At 37.9% G+C, this 26,261-nt stretch overlaps 1 protein-coding gene across 3 annotated transcripts in view; it reads right to left on the reverse strand.

The window, feature by feature from the left end:
- Positions 1-26,261, reverse strand: part of LOC134670778 (AF4/FMR2 family member 3) — a 311,066-nt gene that overhangs the window by 174,862 nt on the left and 109,943 nt on the right. For 2 of the 3 annotated variants that reach the window (XM_063528590.1, XM_063528589.1), the window contains exon 1: positions 2,221-2,780. The exons of the other annotated variant lie outside the window; for it this stretch is intronic. The gene's annotated coding sequence lies outside the window, so the exon portion shown is untranslated. Of the gene's footprint in view, positions 1-2,220; positions 2,781-26,261 lie in introns of those variants that run through there. 3 annotated transcript variants of the gene reach the window in all.

A 26,261-nucleotide genomic window follows, 5' to 3' on the forward strand; every position in this document is an offset into this window, starting at 1 on the left:
AGTAATAGGATAAACCAAATTAATAAAAACTTTTCCTCGACTTTATCCCAAGTACTCATAAACGGAATCGAGTTATAAGTTTGCTTAGAAGGAAAATATTGGAGCACCGGGGATCCGCTAGCGGCGTGACGTCACAAGGATAAATCAAAAGGCAAATTGACGTCATTGCTCTTCAAAGACATTAATCGAGGTCGGGATTAATTGAATAGATACACGTGGAAATGTTAAAATATCATTAACCTTTGCAAGTTCAGACGTCGGATTCCAGAAATGTTTTAATAACGGCAGCCAGATTCCAGATTTGACCGCATAAAGGCGTTTTATATAACGAGGAGAATAAAGTGTAATCTTAATTCAAGAAGTGATTACTTGGGAAATTTCCGGACGGCGCGATGATTAATTGCGAGACTGGGCCGCGGATACATTTTGCCTTATTTAGCACCGAACCGAGTAAATAGGATGTGGCGAATTTTTCTTAGGGTCATGAGGAGCCATTACTCGGATGTTTTCCCCTGTGATTGATCGGTGTTGCGTCTAACCATCGCCGACACTGTTTAAGTCTGTTGGATTTAATGTTGTTGTTATTAATACCATACTCGTATTCATTACGGTTAATTATGCTATTGGACAAGACGAGACTTTAGGATCATACTGTGTTAAACTCCAACCCTTGACAATCAGAATTTTTAGTACAATAACCACGAATTAGAAGCCCAACTGACTGATTTGTTCTTTGATAATTTTGTGTGCGCATTTTTATAAATACTCGAGGGAGCGGACAAAAAAGCTCTACCCCTTACGATCACCCTTACCGTATGAATGCGGGTACAATATCTTCGTCAAAAATGTCTGTCAAGGTTAACAATCAAAATTTGGCTGTCGTAAACCGTGTATATTTCTTTGTGAGCTAAATTTTTACGTTCCACATCTCAAAAACATTAACCTAGATTTAAGCGGGGGTCGAACTGTAAGTACTTTGTCGTTTACTCAAAGGCAACCACCACATCTAGTTTTCACCTAAGCTTAACTCAGTAGTCTTTACAAAAACCATTCGCAAGTGCTTTAAAATACTTTTCTTTATCCGCGTAAGTGTATGATTAAAAACGTCAGCTGAGATGTGGGGATAAGGTGGGCCGGGACCCTTTTCGGCAGCACAATGGGGTCGATATAGGGGTAAACAGTGGAGTAATGTAGACAGGGCTCACAATTTGTGGAATCCTCGGCTTTTACAAGTCAATTGAAGGTAACCCTTAAGACGGGCCGTGGGAATATAATCGTAACCCGAAGACGAAAAGACCCCGAGGGCCACTCGATGGACCACCCGTCTTACTTACAACTGAACGTGATCTCATGTTTAATTAGCTTCATTGAGTAATTATTCGGGTCACCTACAACAGTTTTCTTAAATAATGTAATTGATTTTCTTGTGGTACTGCTGAATTTGTGCATACAAAATTGCAGACCTCCAACACAAAGAATTTTAATCATAAACACACGAGGAAACCCTACAAAGTTGAAATGCAAAAATTCCCAGACAGTGAAATGGGTAATAGAAAAATACAACGGTGTTGTGTGGAAATGAGAAGAATTAAAAGCAATTATCGTATTCCGCTAATTGTTATTAGTTTTTGTTTAAGTGTAAACAATAACCAAGTACATAATTGAGCTGTGATTTGTCGTTTTGGATGCTAACCTGTTATTTAGGTATAAAAACGAAAGAGTTCGTCGTTATTTAGAGGAACGGCGATTGTTACTTCAAAGCCAGGTAGGCGCTCAGGTAATTTGCGTTGTCCTCCATTAACTTTATCTTCGGAAGAATCATTAGATTAATTAGTTTCTGTAATTAGTTGACCAATAAATGTAATACGAATGGGTCTCAATAAAACTTTTAGTTTATTTGTTAAGTGTACATTTAAGCAAGACAGAACATTATTCTCATTTGCGACTGATAAAAATAACTGCGGACGTTTAATTGGTCTCACTCGTGCCCTAATTTAATGTTTTCATTTTATCTACGTTACAGAGCCCCAGTGTCCGAATCATAAATCGTCATTTTATTAACCCCGAGTGTCAACAGGCCAGTTTTTATGCGTAACATCGTAACGAATTGTAAATTACAGTCGATAGCATCATGAAATAATTCCCAGTTCCAGCGATCGAGTGCGTCACGGGTGAGTCAACATCATGGACATAACATCCGTCGAAGTGGGCGATTCTTACAAAAAGCCGCGAAGGCGACCGCGTCCAATTCCGATCCTACAATCCAACACTGCAATCCAAGTGATCACTGACAGTTCACGCCACAGATTTCACTGTGACGGGGCGCCGGCACATACAAGAGCGCGCATCGGCAACACGTGCGCATCCCGCGGGGGGGTGCAAGGCGCATCACGTCCGAAAACCCGCCAAAACCGAGTTCCCCGCGCACCCTTGAGAGCTTGGTGAAGCAGGCATGCGCTGACGGTGTGGCACGACTGCACGGCAGGCGAGGACGCGCGCGACTGCCGCGAGGCGGGGCGGGAGCGTCGAACGCACTACGCTCGCAGGTTATCGTCACTCGACTACACAGATAATGATGTCAAAAGTGGATCGGACTAATGTTCTCTATTATGTTGTAAACGTTCCCAATATTCGATGTTGCACCGTCAGTCAGCCTCCCAGTACGCCGCTGTAACTCATCTCCCGAATTGTCCAGATATGCTCAATCATCTTCAGAGCCGAAGAGAGCTTTGTTATGATAATGATCGATTCAATTATGTTTATTTCCTCTCAATTAAGTAGAAGGACAATCTTCTCATGGCAGTTCTTTTAAATAACATTTTTTGTAATAGACACGGATTAGTTTTTCTTCAGTGGCTGTTGTTACAGCGGATACGGTTATTAGTTAAGCGTAGACTGTAACCGTCTAATATTTTATTATTTATGACTTTTATGAGGATCAGTGACCCGCCGATGTATTTCGACCGATCATAAATATCTACAACAAATGGCAAATCTAATCCATGCATTTGTGTACTAAAAAGAATTTAGAAGCGGACGAAGAGCGGCCGCCCGCAAAACACCAGCCGTATTTTTTATTGTTCCTCGCCTTTTCCGGCCAAAAACAAATATCGTGCTTATAACCACGCCCCATGGTTGTAAATCGTTTACCTTTACAATAAACTCGCACACTCCATAAAGTCAAATCGAATATTGTTGTCTTTTCGCGCTCGGAGCTATCAATCGAATGTGCACCGTATCGTGATAGCATTGAGTCTTTAACGGATCGCTCGCGTTAATACGAATGTCATACTAAGATAGAGGTATTATTTAGAGACTAAGCGTGTGCGAAAAGGGGCTTAAAGACTGGGAGGTTAAGGTTGTTTTTGTTTTGTCGAGCGAGTAGCGGAGAATTTCCATTTAGCAAGGCGTAATAAATGCACAGTGGTGGTATATTTTGGTTGTATTAAGAAGCGAGTTTCGTTTGATGGATACAGTTCGTTGAGGTTTTTGCGGTAGATCTCGTGAGAGCCGTAACGTTTACAGGCTTTAGGAGGATTGGCGTATGTTTTTTTGCTTATTAATTCTTATAATTTGCACTGAAACGCGTAGGATTGCTCACAGGTGTAAAGGAGCTAGTTTTTAATATGGCAACTGAACTACATGATAGGTTATGTATAGATTACATAATCCACAGTTTGCGTCTATTTTATAAATTCATTACATCCTGTAATGATGATATGCATGATATCCTTTATTGCCGACATACAACACCCAGTATAAGATTCACTCGCAATTGCATAGTTAAAACAGAAATATGCCAATGCTATTTTTGTACCGAAATATGTTTGCGAATGCTATTTTTGTGCAGATTAGATACACTATTCAGCTTGTCAGATAAAAAGCGGCAAGTATTAAGTTATTCTGCTCAACGCCCCAAAATTGATGTCATAATTACATAACAAGAGATAATAATTACGCGTATCCCCGTCATTATGTATACATACAACACAGCAAATCACTTATCGGACATAATTGACCGAACCTTGGATTATGAGAAAAAAAAACAAGCAGAAGTACCTAGTAATAAGTAGTAAGTATGTATCTACATTGTGCAATAAGGAAGATACAAGTATGACCATAATTTTAACAAGATATCAGTGGAAACAGCATCAAAGCAATCCAAAACACAATTTTAAGCTAAAATAAATGTTGGTCCCATTAGGACCACTTGCGGCATTCCACTAACCCGGGGTTAACCGGTTACATCTGAAGTTACCATGGTTACAAGTACAATTTGACACTTTAACCTGTTAACCCCGGGTTAGTGGGATGGTGCAAGCGGCGCTTAGTAACTTAAGTTATGCAGCTACGGTTGAAAATAGACTATTACATACAAACAGACAGATACTCGTATCAGATTTCTCAAATTTTGTTGAATGAGAGAATGTATTTTTAAGCAAATGACAATAATGCACTACCCATAAAGGTAGGTTTAATTAGAAAATTAATTACTCCCTTGTGAGTAAAACTAGCTGTTAGCGCCTTTTACACTTACGTGGAAACAACACCAGGAACTGAGATGAAAACAATATTTCCAATAGCCAGCTCATCTTGAAATAAAAGTTACTGTAGCCTGCAAACGTTTCCGCATCCGATCCGCTTTCATTCCCCTTTGTTCAATAAAAAACATGGTGATTATGAATCAACTGGTTTTTATGTGATTTCAAAATATAATATATTGTTTTTCGTTATAAATTTCAAAATTAATGAATGTAGGTATGTATGTTAAAGAAGGCTAAGGTCCGCTTTGGCAACCTTATCCCAAGAATTGGCACAGGGACTAGTTTTTACGGAAGCGACTCCCATATGACCAATTTAGCATCCAATCCAGACGCGATAGGATCTTGTTGGGATTAGTCCGGTTTTCTTATGATATGATAATGTGGAAGCGATTAATATTTAAATATCCAAAGATATTTTAATAAGTTACATATAATACAAATATTTTGATCACGAGTATGGCAGCTGTTGACTCTTTATAGAAACAATCTTTATAGACATTATACAAACAAAATTTCGAAATTGTAAGTTATGAGTACGCGCGGTCTAACTAATTTAGAGAGATCAATATTAAATTACCCAATTTAGCTACCTTCAAGTTAAGCATTACTGCCTTCCACGATCGTAAGGGGCACATTCATGTTATAAAATCATAGGTATGTAATAAATTTTAACAGTAGTAACTAACAAAGTAGCGTATTATCGGCACAACCAAAGCTCAAAGTTAAAAATTCAAGCAGTTCCGAGTCTTGAAAACTTCATTTGCACGCATTTTTAGCAATGCAGGGAAATTCCCAGTTTTTATACACCTAAGTACTTATACGAGTACTTATGGCTAAGACTAATTTATTTACGTTTTAGATTAAGAAATACGAACATAGTCACATTAAATCAATATATAGGTAGGATAGGTTCGTTAGGTTGCTTCAGATGCCCGAAGGGCAAACTGCCCAGAAATAGGAGCCCCGTCGACTCAGGGAACGAGTCAAACATTTTCACGTTTCACGATATGCCTAGGAATTTCACGATATGCCTGATCTTACGATCGGCGGCCGACATGTACACTACATACATGTATAATACATTACATATGCGGTAAGGTCGTGGTCATTTTTACGTTAAAACTTTCCGATGTAGTGTTAAGTTGTCCAGACTTATTTATGAATCAAACAGCTTTAACCAACCGTCGTACTTTCTATTCAAAAAATTCTCCATAATCTTCCTATTAATATTGCGCCGTACGAAGAGTCAAGAACACGTCTTGTAATACATATGTGACGTCCCACGGGTAAAGGTACCTTATGGCGGTTGGCGCTTACGCTATCATTAACGCCGCTCCAATATTATTGCGGCGCTATGCGACGTAAGCACCGGCCGCCATAAGGTACCTTTTTCTGTGGAACGTCACATATTAAATAAACTTAAGATAGTCAAGTCAGCGCCATTTTAAAATTTGAATTCTTAACTCCTTTTAACTTTTTACCTGTGATGAGTAATTCCATTCCATTGTGTTGAAATAATGGAATGAAAGGCGTTCTATTCAAGAAAATAAACGTTTTGTGTGCGTTTACCAGATTCTGAACAAATTTCAAACATATAGTTTAGTATAGTGCCTATTGCGTGGTGCTATCTTATGTCTTTAGGTAATTAAATTAAAAAGTAAACATAATCTACCCTCAAATGACTCCTTAAGACATACGAGAATTGAATGAAAACATTACATGATCAAATAATGCAGGTTGAAATCAGGTCGTTCAGTAACTGATCCAGGCGGTTTGTATTTGGTTGGTCACCAATAATGTTATAACTACCCGAAAAGTTTCTAAAGTGAACGATTTTTGACATTACATTTTTGGTCACGCACATTCTTTACAATAAGAACGGCCCGCCACGATTGAGTCATAAGTGTAATCACTTTTACGCAATATCGATAACAATCTGACCGGCATTCTTTGTATTGTTTCGTAAGAAAACGAAAATGTGGCGTCTTTTTTTTAAGTCTAAGTCAACTCATAATAATATTTCTATAGTTTACAGTTTTTTTGACATCTCCTTTATGCGAGAACATTGATTTCCAACTTGATAAATTGTAGTCCAAGTAAATGTAATTTATCCGACATGGATATTGAAGGAATGTTAAGGATGTAAACAAATAAATAAATAAATATTATAGAACATTCTGACACAGATTGACTAAGTCCCACAGTAAGCTGTTATGATGTCATAACAGTTTCTTATCCTTTGTTTACATCCCTACACCTATGATAGGTATGGCAAAATAGACTAAAGCAAAATTTAAAGATTCTCGCAATTTTCCTCCTGAACCGTATGTATTAGTAAAAGAAAACGTATGTATTAGTTTACAATTCCGAGGTTAAACTGACTAATCCATAGCTACTGTGACCCAAATTTGTAACGACATAGTGGAGCGGCTGACGCGAACCGTGAAGGCGGCTTCGTCCCGAGAGTCCTGTGGGAATTTCCAGGAGGGGGGGGGGCAACCGGACACGCTTATAGGGGGCAGGACATGTCAACTTTTATACTGGAACTGGGTTTTTCTTCTCTAAGTGATTTGGAACATTTGTCACGAGCTTTTGATTGTTTCTGATCGGTGATGTATTGACAGGTCTTGATGTCGAACGCGCCCGGGGGCCTGAGTAGTTTTTAAACGTTGTAGAATCCGTAATAGCACTCGTCTTTGATGTAACTCGTGACAATTTTCTGCCGCATACATAGTGTCAATAGCAATTTTGAATAGTAATGAATATTATCATTTTTAAGCATGTTCAGTTGTGTTTTAAATAACTTAATCAAAAACCTAATTCCGATTTAGTCCGACAGACGACTTTTGTAGAAATATATATATGCCTACATTTAAGTTATTCAAATATTCACGTGTGGCAACACAATGTAAATCGAATGGTACCGAGGCCAATTCATGATTTACGCTAAGTCCTTTACACCTTTACAGAATTTAAAATTGAGCTTGCCGAATTGTTATTACAAAAACAAAATCAATTACGCGCCTGACCTGTGGGGTCAAATTAAATAGGATAGACCGATGGAGGATGGTACAGATGACTATTCTGCAGTTACAGGTTAGTCATATATTTTATTAAGTTAATATAACTACTACATTAATTATACGTCTACATAAACATATAATAAGAATAATTTTTAAGAAAAAAAAACCGACTTCTTTGGGGGCCGGTGAAAGATTATTGTAGATAGTACACTATGTAGGAACGGAGGTAAAACTACCCACCTAGCATTTCGGTTCTGGGGGCCGATTTTTAGTGTTCCGTACAAAACTTTGTTTACGGAACACTTATTGAATTTCGTTCACTCGATTTCGTCACTCGAAAATCGGTGGAAAACGACGAAATGCTAATTTTTGAAATACGAGCGATCGAAATTTGGAATCTAGTGGTATTGACCACTCGATTTCAATTCTATTAGAAGAATTTAAACGCCTAGTAGTGGAGATATCATTTAACGAAATACACGAAATCGTCTGGTCGAATTTCAAAAATCGGCCCCCTGTAATGGCTCCTCTACAGGTTGGGCCAACGCCGGCCACTCCAAGGGACGCAGCCTTGCGGTAGAATGAGATAGCAATATTACTTGCTCCCTCTAACGCATAAATGCGTCCCTTGGAGTGGCCGGCGTTGGCCCATCGTGTAGAGGAGCCATAAGGGTCGTAGTTCTAGCCTAACCTAACCCACTTCTCAAATAGCAGTTCGGTTCTGTGAGGATCGCAGTTCGAACCTAATCAAACCCACTTTTCAAGTAGCATTCCGTTTCTGTAAGGCTCGCAGTTTTAACCTAACCTAACCCTTGTTCGGTTCTGTGAGGATCGCAGTTCAAACCTAACCTAACCCACTTAATGGCGCATGCGGTGCGGTGTACGGGGGTTTAAGCGGGAGGGGTTAGTAAGATTGGCATCATCATACTTTATACCTACATTTTATGGTAGGTAATCATAGTGGTTTATTTAGTTAAGGTATCATAGTGGTTTTCCGGGCCAAGGTCCGGGTCCGAGTCCGGGTCCGAGTCCGAGTCCGAGTCCGGGCCCGAGTCCGGGTCCGAGCCCGGTTCCGTGTCCGGATCCCAGACCGGATCCGAGTCCGGTTCCGAGTCAGGATCCGACTCCAGGTCCGAATCTGGATCCGAGTCCAGGTCCGGGTCCGGGTATGATTCCGAGTCCGGGTCCTAGTCCAAGTCAAAATCGAAATTCGTTATCACCAGACGTGTACCATGCGTCGTTGAAGAGTTCTGTTCTGGTCACCATCAGCAGTTCCACTTCATCAAATGCGACAGTTTTTAATGTAAATGCTTGATTTTATGATGTAAATACAAAAATCTCCTCCCCCAAGTTCCCTCGATTCCTTATGGATCCCATCATCAGAACTCGAGCTTGACAAAAGTGTGGCTTAAAAACTTAACTTGCTTAACGAACATAACAAAGAGGAAAAATCGCCAAACGTGAACTATGCGTCGTTGAAGAGTTCTGTTCTGATCATCATCAGCAGTTCCACTTCATCAAATGCGACAGTTTTTAATGAAAATGCTTGATTTTCTGATGTAAATACAAAAATCTCTATACGCATGCCTTTAACATTTGAGGAGTTCCCTTGATTCCTCATGGATCCCATCATCAGAACTCGAGCTTGACAAAAATGTGGCTTAAAAACTTAACTTGCTTAACAAACATAACGAAGAGGACAAATCGCCAACCGTGAACTATGCGTCGTTGAAGAATTCCGTTCTGATCATCATCAGCAGTTCCACTTCATCAATTGTCACTTTTTTGGATGTATATGCTTGCTTCGTTGATAAAAAACCAAAAATCACTATGTGTATGCCTTTAAGATTTGAGGAGTTCCCTCGATTCCTCATGGATCCCATCATCAGCACTGGGTTTTGACAAAAACGGGACCAATCTGTATGCATATAAATTCAATCAAAAAAAGAATTTTCAAAATCGGTCCAGTAATGACGGAGTTATGGAGTAACAAACATAAAAAAATAAAAAATAAAAATAAAAAAAAACATACAACCGAATTGATAACCTCCTTCTTTGAGATTTGGAAGTCGGTTAAAAAATACCGTTTGACTGTCCTAACCAGTTGAAAAAGTCGTCATAAAAGTTCAAACTTAGCACAGAGCTTACTATACTGGATGGTGTTTAGCAAAAATGAGTCATCCCACATCCATTTTGCAATAAAATGTCAACTTTAAGCGTCAATTTTTTGAGTTGACATCTTATTGAAAAATTAATGTTGGTTGACACACTATTGCTTATCAGCATCCACTTGAACGTCACCAATATCCTATAAGAGTCTTCATACCGATTCTCCAGAACGCAACAGTCATAAATTTGAAGCGAGCACGAACCAGGCCAAGGACACTGTCTGCATATTAGTCAGAGACGTCAGAGTACGGTCAACGAGGCAGGGAAATGAATGCACTGCCTCCACGGTCATACCATGACTAAAGTCCACATAACATTCCACGGGAGAATTAATGGTGACATTTAGATTACATGGTCACAGTTTGGTATCTTGAAAATGTGTTACATAACTTTAAGATAGTAAAAATGGAATTACGGAAGTACAAAGTTGAACAACGGTAAAAAAATAATATCTTATAGAATAGCAGCCCAAACAAATACAAAAAGAAATTGACAGAACTGAACGCTGTTTCCCAATATCAGCACACCTAAATTCCTACCTATGTACTACCTACCTACCTCTACCTACTGTACCTTAACATCCTGAACTATAGTTCGTTTTTTTTTAGTATTACAAATAAGGTAAATAATCTTGATGTGTCTTTTAATTGAAAAAGGCATTTTAAAAATAAGTTACGGCAAATATGTAACAATTATGAATCTAATACGATCATTTATATTCTTCTGCTTTCATAACTAATAGTTTTTGATTTTTAAAAAGCGTTTTTCAATTAAAAGACATGTCAAGATCGCTTACTTTCTTGCAAGTTCTTTCTAATGCTAAAAAAACGAACTATACACGTTGTTTTTAAGTATTCTGGCAAATAAAATAATTCTGATTCTGATTCTAAAATTGGTACATTTTTGGAATATCAACACAACAGCATTGATAAGTTATAGAGAAGTAAAATTATATACATTGCTTACAATTTTTGAACAAATTATAAAATACTAAAAGGCAACTTGTAAGCAAAAAGCCAAAACAGGGGCATCACGCAGTCTACGACATTTCTACGGTTTTGATTTGCGATGGTAATCGCGACTAGTGTGGGAAAGCTGTGCTCTTGTACAGTGTACACTGACGCTCTCGACGAATTTGGCACGTAGTAACTTCATGCTCTATTGGTGATTTAGCAAGGTCGGTTCAAATCAAGTTATTGTTAAGCGAGTTTACAAGTACCTACATATATCTTTATATATAAACGCGAGCCGGTTTAACGGTAGACCTAAATGAAATTATGCTCAATCGAAAGAGCTTGAAAAAATATCACTTTTGAATCGAGAACATGTATCCGCAAAATTCGTATTGTCGAGTATTTTGCATTTAAAAGTGAAAAAATTTCGACAATCAATGTCAAACAAAAGGCCGGCCATGTTGGTTGACATTGACAAGTGCGTTCGGAAACTCTGAATTACCTTTGGATCCGGCATGCGTGTGACATACGGCAAGATGTTTGGTTCGAGCGTGTAATAAGCGTATTTAAAAAAAAAAGTAAAATGACAGATGCATTATTGATGGGAATGACGAAAAAACGAAAACGAAAACTTATTTTTCAGTTTACATGTTTGTGACTACAATACTAACGATGTCACGGCACCAACGCGTAAAACAAATATATAAACCTATGCCGAAAATCGTGAGTATCTTCAAACCATATAATTGTTTCAACTTTCATTATTGTTTTGTTGTTGATACATAATTTCTCACATAATTTTGTTACTTGGACAAACCTTGCCACAATTGTTGGTTTATGACAATAGTTCCCATTGTATTCCATATGTGAGACCCATTACATGTTACAAAGTTCATAGCTGATAGCGCTGAACGTCTCTTTGGAAGTACTTAAATACATAGAAAACATCCATGACTCGGTAACAAATATCTCGGCTCATCACACAAATAAATGCCCTTACCAGGATTCAAACCTTTGGCTTTATAGGTAAGGTCACCACCCACTAGACCAGACGGGACACACATTTTATATACAGTATACTCAGTTGTATTTATACATTTCAGAATGGAAGGAAGAACCTTGAAGGAATGTGCTTGACAAACTAAAGCGAGATGAAAGTGAAGTTAAGTCACAAAAGTAATTCAAAGAAACTCTTGAGTTAAAGAATCAGTTGACTCCACTCTGATTATATGATCCAGTGTGATGTGAACCAGTGCGAACAACTACAGTGTATGGTGGACATATTTGTGCTTTAGACTAACTTCAAAGAATCTGAGTGATGTGAGTGGATGCCGAAGACCGGGCAGTGGAGAAGACTTAGCAGGAAAGCAGACCCCGGCGCTAGGCCGGGAAAACGCAAGGTTTAAGAAGAAGTAATCTCCGGAATCAATGTAAGTTGAATATAAGATTAATATATATATATATATATATATATATATATATATATATATATATATATATATATATATATAATATAGTATGTATAAAAAGATATATTTTATGCTGATTCAAATAAAAGTGTGAATAATAACTTCAGAGTTTGACTTAAATAAATCGTCAGGTGACAACTAAAACAAAATTAATTACTGCTACAATTTCAGAGTCATAGTGAAGCTTAGTACATAGTACCAAAACAAGGTTGATTTTTAGATTCTGCGCCCAAAGGGTAAAAACGGGACCCCTATTACTAAGGGTTTAGTCTCATTTCTACAGATACCTATCACAGATTACCAATTCTACAGATTTTCAATTTTACAGATTCCCAATTCTACATAATTTCAATTTTACAGAAGCTTAATTCTACATATTCCCAATTCTAAATAATTTCAATTTTACCTTAGGGGTGGCCAGGTGGAACGCTGGGCCTTCAGTAAGAAGTGCATATACTTGGAAAAATTCGACCTATGCCGCTGGGGTCCGGTGGCCAAATGGCACAGGCACCAGCCGCTAGAGGACGCTGTTTCGATTCCAGCCTGGGGCACTGGAGGCGTTGGTCACTTTTTAGGGTTCCATACCCAAAGGGTAAAAACGGAACCCTATTACTAAGACTCCCCTGTCCGTCTGTCTGTATTTCATGATCTTATGAACCGTGATAACTAGACAGTTGAATTTTTCACAAATGATGTTTTTCTGTTGCCGCTATAACAACAAATATTAAAAAATATATAAGATCCAATATATATTAAAGCCAATACTAGGCTGGATATGAGCGATGAAATGAGTAAGTTTTTATTAAAATGCCATGTTGGTGGCAAACAAGCATACAAGGCTATTAGTGACTAGAAAGCATCTCTCTTTGCATCTCTGACCGGTTACAAATCTATACACTTTATTAGGGTTCCGTACCCGAAGGGTAAAAACAAGACCCTACTTTACTAAGACACCTCTATCCGTCTGTCTGTCTGTAGGTTGTATCTCATAAACCGTGATAGCTAGACAGTTGAAATTTTCACCGATATTTCATTTCTGTTGCCGCTATAACAACAGATAAGTACTAAAAACGGAATAAAATAAATAAAGTGGGGCTCCCATGCAACAAACGTATTTTTTTGCCGTTTTGTGCGTAATGGCACGAAACCTTTCGTGCGCGAGTCCGACTCGCACTTGGCCGGTCCTTCTTAGAAGGTATATGACATTTATTTCAGTTTACTTCACTGTTCGTCTGTCTGTCTGTCACCAGGCTGTATCTCATGAACCGTGATATGTAAGTAGCTAGGCAGCTGAAATTTTCACAGATTATGTATTTTTGTTGCCGCTATAACTAAAAAGTATGGAACTCTTCGTGGGCGAGTCCGACTCGCACTTGGTCGGTTTTTCTTAGTATATAACATTTAAGGCTCCCATCACACAGGCGCGTTTTGTAAGCGGCGCGTGAGCGGGGCGCGCCGCTTTTTCATTTAAACGCTCGCGCCCCGCCCGGAAAACGCGCCTCTGGGGCTATTCATAAATTACGTCATTTCAAATGGGGGGGGGGGGGGTCCGGACATCGGACGATGGTAGCATGACGTAGGAGGAAACGGGGTCATTCGAAGCATGATTTTTGGATGATTTGGGGGGGGGGGGGGGGTTATAAATAAGGGCTTTACAGAACCGATCTGCGACCAGAAAAGTGGGTCAGATCAGAGCTGCGATCCTTATAGAACCAAACTGGAACCAGAAGTGGGTTAGGTTAGGTTAGAACTGCGACCCTTACAGAACCGAACTGCTACCAGAAAAGTGTAATTAAAAAACCTAACCTGGGTTAGATTACGTTTTTTATTACATATTTGTTTTTAGATATATCGGAATAGTACGTTTAGAGTTATACTGTATGTTATGGATTTAAAGTTATCGGAGATGAGATAGGTATGTAACCGCCTTGATGAAGGTTTGAAGTCTTAAAGTAAATAATTACTCAATTCAAAATTAGTACCTATTATTATAATTTATTTTACCCGAGCGAAGCCGGGTTTTCATCTAGTACATAATGTACATATATATAGCTCATCAATGAATACAAGGAACAAGAAGTAAACAACGTGTAAACAAGCTTTTGTCTTTCTGCGAGATACGATTACGATAAAGGATGCCATTATTCAGTAATTATTATTATTTGCATTCCAGTATTTTATAAATTAGCACTTTGTCGTCAGTGAAAGAAGTTATAAAAAAATAGGAAATGAGGGGATGCCTGTAGTGCATTATTATTTTCCAGCGTATTTTCACGGAAACCTACGAACGTGTCCTGCTATTTCAGTCGGTCTCGATACAAAAATTACTACTTGACAAATACGAACGTTACCGAGAAAATACGATGGCAAACAATTATGCACTACATCTGTACCGATTCTTATAATTCGTTTTACCTACTTGTTAATGTAAAATTAGGTTTCAGACTAAGTCGAAAAGTTAGCGCGGTTTCAACGGAATTTAATTTTCGACGAAGAGAAAATTCATCCAATCGATACGTACTGCGAGCGTTGTTTCGCAGAACTATTTACCTTTAAACATATACGTCGAAATTGTTACGGAATTAAAACACAATTTAAAAGAGTGTAGTGAAATCTTTGTTTTTTTTTTCAGTAAATAAATTGTTTAATTATTACAAGAATTGTCCAATAGTTACAAGATTTTTTTTCTTGCGTTGACATCGAGGTTCTGACTTCTATTACGTTCGGGCCAAATATGTCCCACTACTAGGCACATGCCGCCGGTCCTCCAAGCCTCCAACTAGTCTTCACGCTATTCTATTGCCTAAATATTACCGACTATACAGAGATTTTTGAATTTCTTTGCCGACCTACGAGTACATGTAAAAAAGCAACTCGGTCGTAACGTCTTACGCCATTGGTTTGAACCAACTGCTTGGCATCAGCACGCCTCACTGCTCGGTTCAGCTCAGTTTTTCCTTTTTTTTAACCTCGAGCCGCCCATACGTCGAACCTTGCCAAGCAAAATGAAATTTTAATTTTGCCAACACAAAGTTCAAATTAGAATGGAACAGGATACCTTTTTATAGGTCTCTGGGCGGCTAGAGGTTAATGATATAGGAGGCAAACGATTAGTCGAATCGCCACCACCAGAGGGATTGCAAATGTGTTATGGAAGGATAGGAGTACGCTGTTTTTGAATGTTTGAAATTTTTCCTGGTTTACTTAAATCGTCTAGTATTAAGGAATAATTTGAATAATAATACTTGAAGAGTCCCCGGGCAAGGGAGGAATCCCGAGGTTAAATATGCATAGATCGGCCGACCCGGGCTGGCACTGGACTAATAAGGTCAGCTTCGGGACGCGGCATAGCACAAACGAAGACATTAAAGCAGCCATTACACCTTATCTTAGGTGTAAGGTGCGCAAATGGCCACTTAAGTGGTCATTGCGCGTGTTTAAGGTGTGTCTGTAAACAAACGTCTATTATATTGGGTGTTATTATTTTTACGAGTACTAGTTTATGTAGGCTTGCAAATTTGTAACCAAAGGGGTATCAGGAGCATAGGTTATCACAGGCGTTCTTCACCGACGCCACCGTTTACGAGTTATTTACGAAAAACCATAAAAAGGGACCTATAAACCCCCCTACCCGTTAGTTTCACCCCCACCCTTCCCCACCCACCCTCCGGTACTTTTTAGTATGTTGTTTAATACACCATTCCCTACATCTATGCCAAAATACGCTTAATAGGTCCGATAATTTCCCCTGATTGGCAATTTTTGGTTTTCGTTTGGTAAGCTTATAATAAGAACATACATACATACATACATACATATAATCACGCCTATTTCCCGGAGGGGAACACTTAAGAACTATAATAAGAACACTTCGAAGTAAAAAGAAAAAAATTAAGGCATTTCTAATATTTTTCTTACAAACTATTTTTTTATTCTACATGAGTCGTACCTACTCATACTTACGAGGTAAAACTAACTTCGGCTATCTACTGCATCATTGTATAATCATGTCATGAAAAATAGTAAAATTAACAAGGCGAGATAATTATTTTGAGGTAGCGAGCCCCACCGCCACCTACCTTATTCAATTATCAGGTGGTTATACTCGTACAAGCGACAATAGCCTTGTTACGAAAAACGAAAAGCAAATGAGGAATGATATTTAAGAAAATTCAAAGCTTAAAATTAAAAAATTCAATAAAAGCTTACAGACACGTGTCACACGTGCCACGTGTATCTACATACTAATCATAACGTGTCACGCAAACCTGTTATCGATAAATTCTACAAGTTATTTTTATTGTTTTAACTACGCTTCATAGGTAAATGACGTATATTCCGAAAATATAAAATAATCGGAGTTATTTTTAAGTAACTCTAATGATATAAAACTCCGGTACTAAAAAAGAACTTAACACAAAACTACGCAGAATTGTCTAGACTTTAAAATAACATAAGTTTTAACAAGGGCAATAAATAAGAAAGTAACGCTTAATTATTTAAAAACTCAAACGATTAAAGACAATTTAAGCAAAGCTATCTCCACACACCAGGAGTAATTATCTCGTAAACTATGACTCCAGAAAACGAGCAATTCGAAAATTAACATCAGCGAAATGCAGCAAAGGATACTGTTTGTCTATTTGTTAACGGGTTTCCTACGAACTGTTTACATTGTACGGCAGTAAAGAAATCGAACATTCATACTCACTGTAATGCAAATGTTGAATATGATGTAAACAAAGAGATTTCAACAATAAAGTTGTTAAGGAAGTCAAAAGTCCCATGATTCTACTAACATACTGGTAGTACTGGTACTACAAAGATTTTATCGATAGATATAGGTTATCTTGCAAAGCAAGAGTAGATATCAAACCGACAAAATTGATAGCAAAACTTCAGAATATCCAACGAGGCGGATCTGTTTAAGAGTAATACAGCGCCATTTTTCAGACGCTGCGCTATGAACGACATCTGCATCGTAGCTTGCATTTATTGAAAGCTGAGTATTCCCACTTCCCACCCCATCCGGTGACGTGCAAACGGAAAAATACGACGCTCTACCGAACCGATTGTTTCTCTATACCGAACGAGACCCGAAGTAGGTAGGAAATAATTATAGGTACCGCGAGGGCGACATGTCCTCCCGCCCCCACCCTCCCCCTGGGATAAAATGTCATGAATGTGGCGAAGACTTGTTGCTTTATCAATGTCATGTTTTAGGGAGTCGGGATAACAGATTCAAAGGGTTATTAAGACTGTTGCGTACCGAACAGGAATTTTTGCAGAAAAATATTGTGTAAAGACTTAGGTGATGGCTTCCTGATGTCAGACTACATATTTTAAAGCAATATCTTCCTGTACTTATAATATCTTCAACAATAAACTTCAGGAATATAGAGAATGTATAGATATTAGCTTTAGAAATTGCAAAGATGACGTTTATAACATGAAACTACTAAAACAAATCTAGAATACCGTCCACCGGAAAATAAATTGATTTCTAAAAATAAATGGCTTCATATTGCGTATATGAAAGTTTACAATCATAGATTATTATTTGCTAATTGTACGATATACAGAAAGAATTGAGCACTTAAGTAAGTAGGATGGAATAAAATTGTTCTTCCAAGAAGGAAAAATGGTTGGCTGAATAACATTTTTTTCAGAAAAGGCTCTACTTGGAAAAAAATATCAGCTCTTGGAATAATCGATACACGCACTTTTCCGTAAAGCTCTCTGAATAAGTGGATGTAAAATAAAATTCATAAGAAATAAATCTTATACCTTTAAACGAACAATTCTTGTAAGTATAAGTATTTATTTATTTATATATTTCAGGGATCTCGGAAACGACTCTAAGGATTTCGATGAAATTAGCTATATCGGGGTTTTCGGGGGCGAATACTCGATCTAGCTAGGTCTTAACTCAGGGAAAACGCGCATTTTGGAGTTTTTATATGTTATCCGAGCAAAGCTCGGTCTCTCAGATATTATAAATAATGTAGTAAGGCGTGCCGCTTCTAAACCTGAGTATGTAGTTTTTAACCTCGACTCGTAACAAAAAACAAAAGTACCTACATAAGATATTATGTGTTTATTCCCTAATTCTCATAGAGGCGGACGCTAGTCAGCGGACTTATGTATTATGTAGCTCACACCCACCCACTTACAACGACACAAAGTCCAGCACTAGGTCTTACAGAAGGATGGTGTATAACTATTCAGTCTTAGAAATTGTGACCATTATAAGTTTCTACATAGTATAGGTATCTATATTTATAATTTCTAACTTAAATTAAAAGGGCAATCAATATTCGGGAATAGCGTTAAAAAGTTCAGCCAGGCTTCACGGAAAAGTGATACATTTTAATTAAACATGTTCCACGAATTCTGCGGCGAGAATATCGCAACATTTTCACGAAAAAAGGGAAAATATTTAATTTTCCTAGAGGGCTCTCACTCTGGAGGGCGCTCGTCAGGGCTTTGTCTTCATACTACGAGTACCTACTATGCAGAAAATAAGCTAAAACACTGAAGTAGATACCCTTATAGTAACTACTTTATTTAGCTTTAGTGACATGTGACGACCCGACGGTGTGACGGTGACGACCCATTAAGTATCAGAAGCCAGACTTCTTCTGTTATAAAAGGTTCCCTGTATCATATTTAACAGGAAACTTGTTAAGCACATACTTGCGTATTGATTGACATGCGTTTACGACAGCGTTGGCCCGCAAAAAATCTTAAGATTACGTTTTACGCCACCCCTTTGTGTTGTCGAAAGCAAATTGCAAGTGTCGCGTAAAATGTTCACGTTCGAAAGACCACGGGATGTGTAAATCATCCAGATTTATTTAATTGCCCATAAAGGGCAGACTATGTTGGAAGTGGCGATGTGAATAAACTTTTACATATAAATAACTTCATAGTGAAATAAACATTGCGGGAATAAAATGGTCGCAGTGAATTTGGGGTCGCCAAATGACAGTTACACTTATAATGTCCGGAGATAGCCATCTCGGAGAACATTAACATTTTAGCGCCACGATTCTAAAACTGAAGAAATTACGTGATATTGTGATATCTTGTTTAGCAAAACGGGAGTTTGAAAGTATAATTAGGTTCAACGACACCATTTTAGGATTGACGTCAATAATGCGAAAAATTGCGTATGTATTGTTTATTTAGAGCACACATGAATTAGAATAAGGTAACAGATCATTTTTAAGTTTGAATAATAATCGAAATGATTACGATATTCGAAGCAAACAACAAAATACATAGCGCTATGTAACTAAAAGTCGAAGTAAGACGGGCAATTATTACAAACATTGACGGCGTTGAGTCTTAGATACAACCTGTTGAATCCCCGGTGATTTCGACTATCTTCATTGGAAATACAAGCACTTGAGTATGTTGACGTTCGATATTACCCGAGCAAACTGACTGTAAGAGGTGCTAGAAAATAAATACCCACCTACGAGCAACGTCGGATGGAAAATATCATTTCGTCTGAACTAATGCTAACCGTATTGCGCACTAAAATAAAGTTAGCAATCAATAGCAATCGAGAATAGTGTGAGTGGCCGTTTAACTGAAAAATTGTATGTAAATGGCAAGCTTTCAGTACTTTGTTGTGTGACATACATATTTTGGCAGAAAATAAAACGCGAAGTAAACACTAACTGTTAAATATTACAAATTAAATCCAAACGATTATTATTTTTATCATTCGAAAGCTATTAAATATTTATTATTCAAAATCATAACTTGAAAAGTCAATTCCCCAGCCAACATGAGGCAATAACTCAAAATTTGCACTCTTGTGGATAAAATGAAACCGTCTTATCAATTTTTGAAGAACATAGAGAGCCTTTACAAGCTGGTGTGATGAAGAATATATTATAAAATTAGTCATTGATGGTGTGGTATTTACTTAATTCTTAATTTCATTTAATAATTTAAACATTAGTTACAAAATGTCACTTACAAGGCGAAGTAAACAAATTTTAATGGACAACATAAAGTGCTCGTCTAATGCATCGTTAATACTATTTTTACCATTATGACGAGCTCACTGGAAAATTCCAGTGATGCTCTGTACATTGGTTGATGTACAGAAAAACAGAGTGTGGCTGTGTATTAAAACTAAACAAATATTACACATTAACGAACAATAGATTTACTGCACTTTAAATATATAATAAGAATTCAATGGTATAGAATGTTAATAAAAAACCGGCCAAGTGCGAGTCGAACTTGCGCACGAAGGGTTCCGTGCAGAAAAATCAACTGCACCAAGCAACACAAAAAAAGATTGCTTTAATTTTCTGACAACTGAGAGCACGATTTGACAGTTCGACGTAAATTTTCACGAAAGTTGTCACATGATCGCCATGTAACAAATTACCAATAAAAACAAGTGAAATTTCTCTCCTGCGATGTCAACAGAATCAGGGTTGTCGAGGTGACATCATCGCTGCAGCAGGTTGGGGCCGGGTGAAATATCGCCGCGTCATAATGACGAAGTCCGCGGCCACAACAAAACGGTAGCGACAGCTCGCTTCCGACAGCCCTACCGTATTTACAGAGTACATATTTTGTATAGGTACCCTACCGTTTTACTGAGACGTTTGTTAAAGTTTATATAAATTATCGTAACAAATTGCTATGAAACACTAGTTTTTAAGTTTAGTTTGTAACTGCTCTATGTAGGTACCACTTGTGCATATGATGCAAAAGCCCACTGGCGCGCGAAAGATAGCGAGATACAGCCTGGTGACAGACAGACGGACCGCGGAGTCTTATTAATAGGGTCCCTACTAACCCTAAAAACAGCATTTTTCTTTTCATGCGCGTACTTGAATGAAATTCTATTTTATATGAAACTATCCATAAGGTAAAATCTTAATTATGTCAACGATACTAAACTGGTACCTAACACCCAAACAGCCTATGTCACCTCATCTCACTTAATCTTAAAAGTAAAATGCAAAATTTGACTGACATGGCTCGACGCCAAAATGAAGCGCCATTCAAATGCAGTCATTTCGTGAACCTTCACGGCAAATGTTTTTAAAGAACGTCTGCAGCCTACAAATTAAAGTTCTAAATAAATGCCAATTTCCGATTGTGTTGCCCAATACAACCAGGAAACGATAAACAAATTATGCAACCCAACAATTGTCCAATCGGAACAATAGAAACTTCAAGAAGTTATGGTCTCCGTATCGCCCCGCGGCTAACAATACTCGCTCACCGACATCATACATTGTATGAGCAGCCATACATCAAGACTCGATTGCCTTGACCGCTACACGGGGCCAATCAAACTTTTTATGCCACCTCATCTGCTCGCATAACATATGGCATCTCATTTGTACTGTCACGCTTTTATCATCTTCGGTTACAGGAGACTTCAATTTCATTTTATAACGAGTAAAACCAACTAGTTTTATGTGGAATATCAAATTAACGCCTTGGTTATGTTCATTAATTTCTAATCCAATGGCAAATTCATAATGTTTAGTTATTAATAGTTCAGTAACAATATTATAAAATAGGTAATATAATTTGTGTCTGGTTAAATATTATCAGATTTGGGACAAGTTAAATAGAGTGCGGAATTTTGATTGCATGTATTGGATTTCCATTACACATTGTATGTGCTTAAAAAAGGATTAATCGAGTAAATGCATGTAATTGAAGAGCCAACTAATTATTCGTCTGAAAATACTATATCCCATCCATTTTTGCCAGTAACCGACTATTTTGGCGATATTCAACATAGCATAGTACAATTATTTATTCTCTGACGTAGCGGTAACTTTTAATCTAGATAATTAGATATTAACAAGGTAAGATAACATGGTCACGCCTTTTCCTGATTTTCCTTAATTTCGCGGAAAGCCTTGGAAATTTCATAACTCTATTTACACAAATTTGGCGATCCATTTTATTTATACTTCAACCCGAACCCACAATTCTTAGAACAATTATGTTGAATGTACGAAACTATTACGCTCAATAGGCAAGCAGACCCAACATCTACAATCACATCACAATGATCTAAAAGTCCAAATATGATAATCAGTCGACAACCAGCCCGCCGTCAAGCTTTATCGAAATAAACAATGGACCGGATTCCGAGTAAAACCTTTCGGAACACACAAAAAAGGTGCATCTATTTATCTTTCCCGGGACACATGCAGGGGCAACAATTCGGCCCCTAATTAAAATGGATTAGGTTACTAAGCGCCCGCTTTATTTGTTTAAAAAGTCGGAGAAAGTTTTAATTAGTACTTCGGTAAGCTATTTGTCAAATAAATATAATTTACAATATCTCGACGAAGCGTTAAGTGAGGTTGCTGTTATCAGAGATTATGATAGCCTCCAAGAGCCCAGAAGATTTTGTTTTGTTTTTGATTTCATAATTTGTCTTATTTGGAATTTGTCTTTATACAGGCTTTTGAGATCCAAGGGGTTAGATTGAAGGGTCGTTTTTAAACGTTTTTTGGGCCTGTAAGAGTATTAATTTGGTGTCAGTTGTTCTCAACTACGAAAGTAAGAAGTGGTCATGGGAATTCAGCATTGAAACCCAATCGAATTAAGGTTTTTAGAATATTCTCGATAAGTTGAATTTTGACAAAGATATACGAATGCTACAGATAGCTTGAGAATTAACATCGTTAACTAGCCTTATTAAGTAATTTGCACAGTTTATTGACGTCACTTTCCACCGAGACCAGTTGTCTGTTGGGATTGATACCGGTCTGACATGAAATGCACGCCACTGCACGGCATCTGAACGGGCCTCTAATCATTCGAAGTCGCGCCGCAGTGAGCCGAACGCTCGTTTTTTACCACATCTCATTTGCATAGCTTTCCGTCTTGCTTGCGCTTGACAAAAAAGGCAGGAGGTGACAGAGATGCAAATCTGTCCCGGCGACCTTCGCAACGTGCGCACGCGGCGGTACCGTTGCGTCCGTGAGAAGGAATTTTTGTACGGTTTTCCGAGATCCGCACAGGACTGTTACTCCAATCGCCTCTCGTGCTCAGGCGAGCGTATGTCTCATAAAAACCATTGTAGCCGAGATGTCAACGCACGTTAGATCTGATGCGAAATCGGAGTTAATTCAGTTTCCAGTCACGATCGCCTACAGTCGGTTAACCATGGGAATAAGCCTAGCTGACGGTGCTTGCATACTCTAATCGTACTTTGTTACAACAAAAATACGTTTCATGGATTAATATTTGGTTCAAATCTAACTAGCTCCTATTATAAACTAGAATTAGCGGGCTAGATCTAATTCCCACATTACATAATAGGTACATATGTATGTATTTTGCTCTGTTTAACTTTACGGTCGTCTCGCCGCGACCCTAATTCGTCGAATTGTGCACTACTGTGCGTCATATTAACCGAATAATAGAAATACCCAGGATAATGAAATGACAATCTGTACAGTCGAGAATACATTATATTTGTCGCTCCAAATATAGCAGGGTAGGGAAATATATCAAATAGCTCTAAAAATCTGAAGATGCACTCAATTGGTTTAACAATAGAGTCGTGTTTGGATATTTCCTTTTTCACTACGATACATACAGTAGCGGAAAAAAATCTATCATATTGTGATTTTTCTGTAAAATATATCAAAATAGATGAAACCATGGACTGAATTTGTTGATAACTAATCAAAATAGGTTGTATTGATTTATTCTAGGCCCAATATATGCTAACAGGCCGGTACATATTTCAAAAATCTATTTGAATTCGTATTTCTGGAACATGACGTCCGTCACTTGTAGTATATAAGTCGATAAAAAACAGAATATCGTGTTAATTCGTAACAATATTTGTAAGTATTATCAGTTCCGTCATGGGGAGACCTCGTGGAAATAAAAACTTATCAGTAGCTATAAAAGAAGCAATTGTAATGGGGTACAAAAATGGCTTAACGCAATCGACGCTGGTTAAGCAATTTCAACTTCATCAGTCGACTATATCGAAGGTTTTAAAACACGAAAAGCTTCACGGATGTGTAAAAAAGCCCAACAAACCTGGTCGCCCACGCTGCACATCACATTTGGTTGACCGCAACATTTTGAGATTAGCCAGAGACAATCCACGATTCACGGCGAGCGACATTATGCGAGAAATATCGGCTGGATATTCAGTTTCTGTGACCGTACGTACTATAAGAAATCGTCTGATTGATGGTGGACTTCGTGCTCGTCGCCCTGCTAAGAAACCACTTATTTCCAAGAAGAATCGGACAGCTAGAAAAAAATATGCGAAAGAACATCTTTCTTGGACTGCCGAAATGTGGGAAAAGGTAATTTGGAGCGACGAATCCAAGTTTTTACTGTTTGGAACAGATGGAATTACGTACGTGCGACGCCCCGACAATGCTCGCTATGACCCCAAGTACCAGCTCCCTACAGTCAAGCACGGCGGCGGCTCCCTTATGGTATGGGGATGTTTCAGTGCAAGTGGCGTTGGTCCGTTACATCGAATAAACGGGATTATGACAAAGGAAGTATATGAAGAAATATTACAAGATGTTTTTCTTCCCTGGGCACGCCAAAATTTCGGCAGGGCGTTTATATTTCAACAAGATAATGACCCGAAACATTCATCGAATCTTGTTAAGCAGTGGTTCAAAAAACGTAGAGTGAGGAATTTGGAATGGCCCAGTCAAAGTCCGGACTTGAATCCGATAGAAAATCTATGGAAGGAGCTAGGACGTCGTGTGAGTGCAAGAAAAGCAAGAAATATCAATGAAAGATTTGAGCAATTAAAGGAAGAATGGGAACGCATTCCAAATTCTTTCCTCGCAAAGCTGATTGCATCACTACCCCGAAGATGCCAAGCTGTTCTTGATGCAAAGGGTTTCAGTACCAAGTACTAATCATATATTTTGATTTTCAGTCAAGAATCTGTTATTTTTGTTGTTTTTTTTTGTTAATAAACCACTTTTACCTATACTTTGCGTTTTAGTTATTTTAGGTACTTTTAAATAAATTTGTGCAAAACGAGTGTCTTTTATGATATCATATGAATGTAATATATGATTATACTCTCCATTTAAAGAGCTTTCATATGATAATAGTTAAGGTAGGTTTAGTCGATCACATATAGAAATATTTAATAAAAACACAAATATGATAGATTTTTTTCCGCTACTGTATATCTAAATGCAACTGTACAAATCGTGAACATTCGAGGTGGGTACTCCATATTATAATGGCTATTAAGGAACCTGTGTCATCTCACGACTTGAATGATGCTTCCCATACGTCATCTTAGATCCGAGTCCAAACGAGAGCATTAAAATTCTTCTGTAATGATTTCTAAAAAAGATTAATCGTTTTATTTTCACCGCTTTCAATGGCAGTCGATTGACATTGAGGTAGTTAACGAGATAAATTGTATTTGGCGTCGCGAGGATATTAGGATTCGTCATTTCGACGATAATTTATCATGAGCTCGCCGTTGGATTCAAGAAATGTAATATGGAAGGAAATAGGTCACGCAATGCTTAGCCGTCGTGACCTGTGACTAAAGCCGCGTAGTTAAGACTAGTTGTTTCTGGTTTCCTATTATGTTCACTATCTTATTTTACTCTAGGTTTTATTGCTTAATTTTAAAGACTAAATTGAAATTTAACAAATGATTTTACATGATTCTCGGAATGATAGGTGTACCGACTTCGTTTTTTTGTATATCCATAATTTTAGACTTAAATATCGTAACTCCGTGCAATGTTGTCCAACCGGTTTATTCGAATGTTAAACCTAAATGTTAGCTGAGAATAGTCAGAATTCAGAATTACCTCGAACACTCGTGTAATTTATGCTTGCGATTACGTTCCGAGACGGTGTTGATGGCATACTAACTATCACGACTACCGCTGCGCCGCGAATATTGTCAAATCATTCTTGCATGCAGCGATAACGAGCCACACATATGTATACATAGTGCACACACACGCATACAAAACAAACTACGAATAGCCACTTCTCCCTTAGTTTGAAATATGAATATTAAAGTATTTTTATTGTACATAATTACATTACAAATAATTACTCAATAAA

The sequence above is a fragment of the Cydia fagiglandana genome, chromosome 14, assembly GCF_963556715.1.
Source record: "Cydia fagiglandana chromosome 14, ilCydFagi1.1, whole genome shotgun sequence".
NCBI classification, from domain to species: Eukaryota; Metazoa; Arthropoda; class Insecta; order Lepidoptera; family Tortricidae; genus Cydia; species Cydia fagiglandana.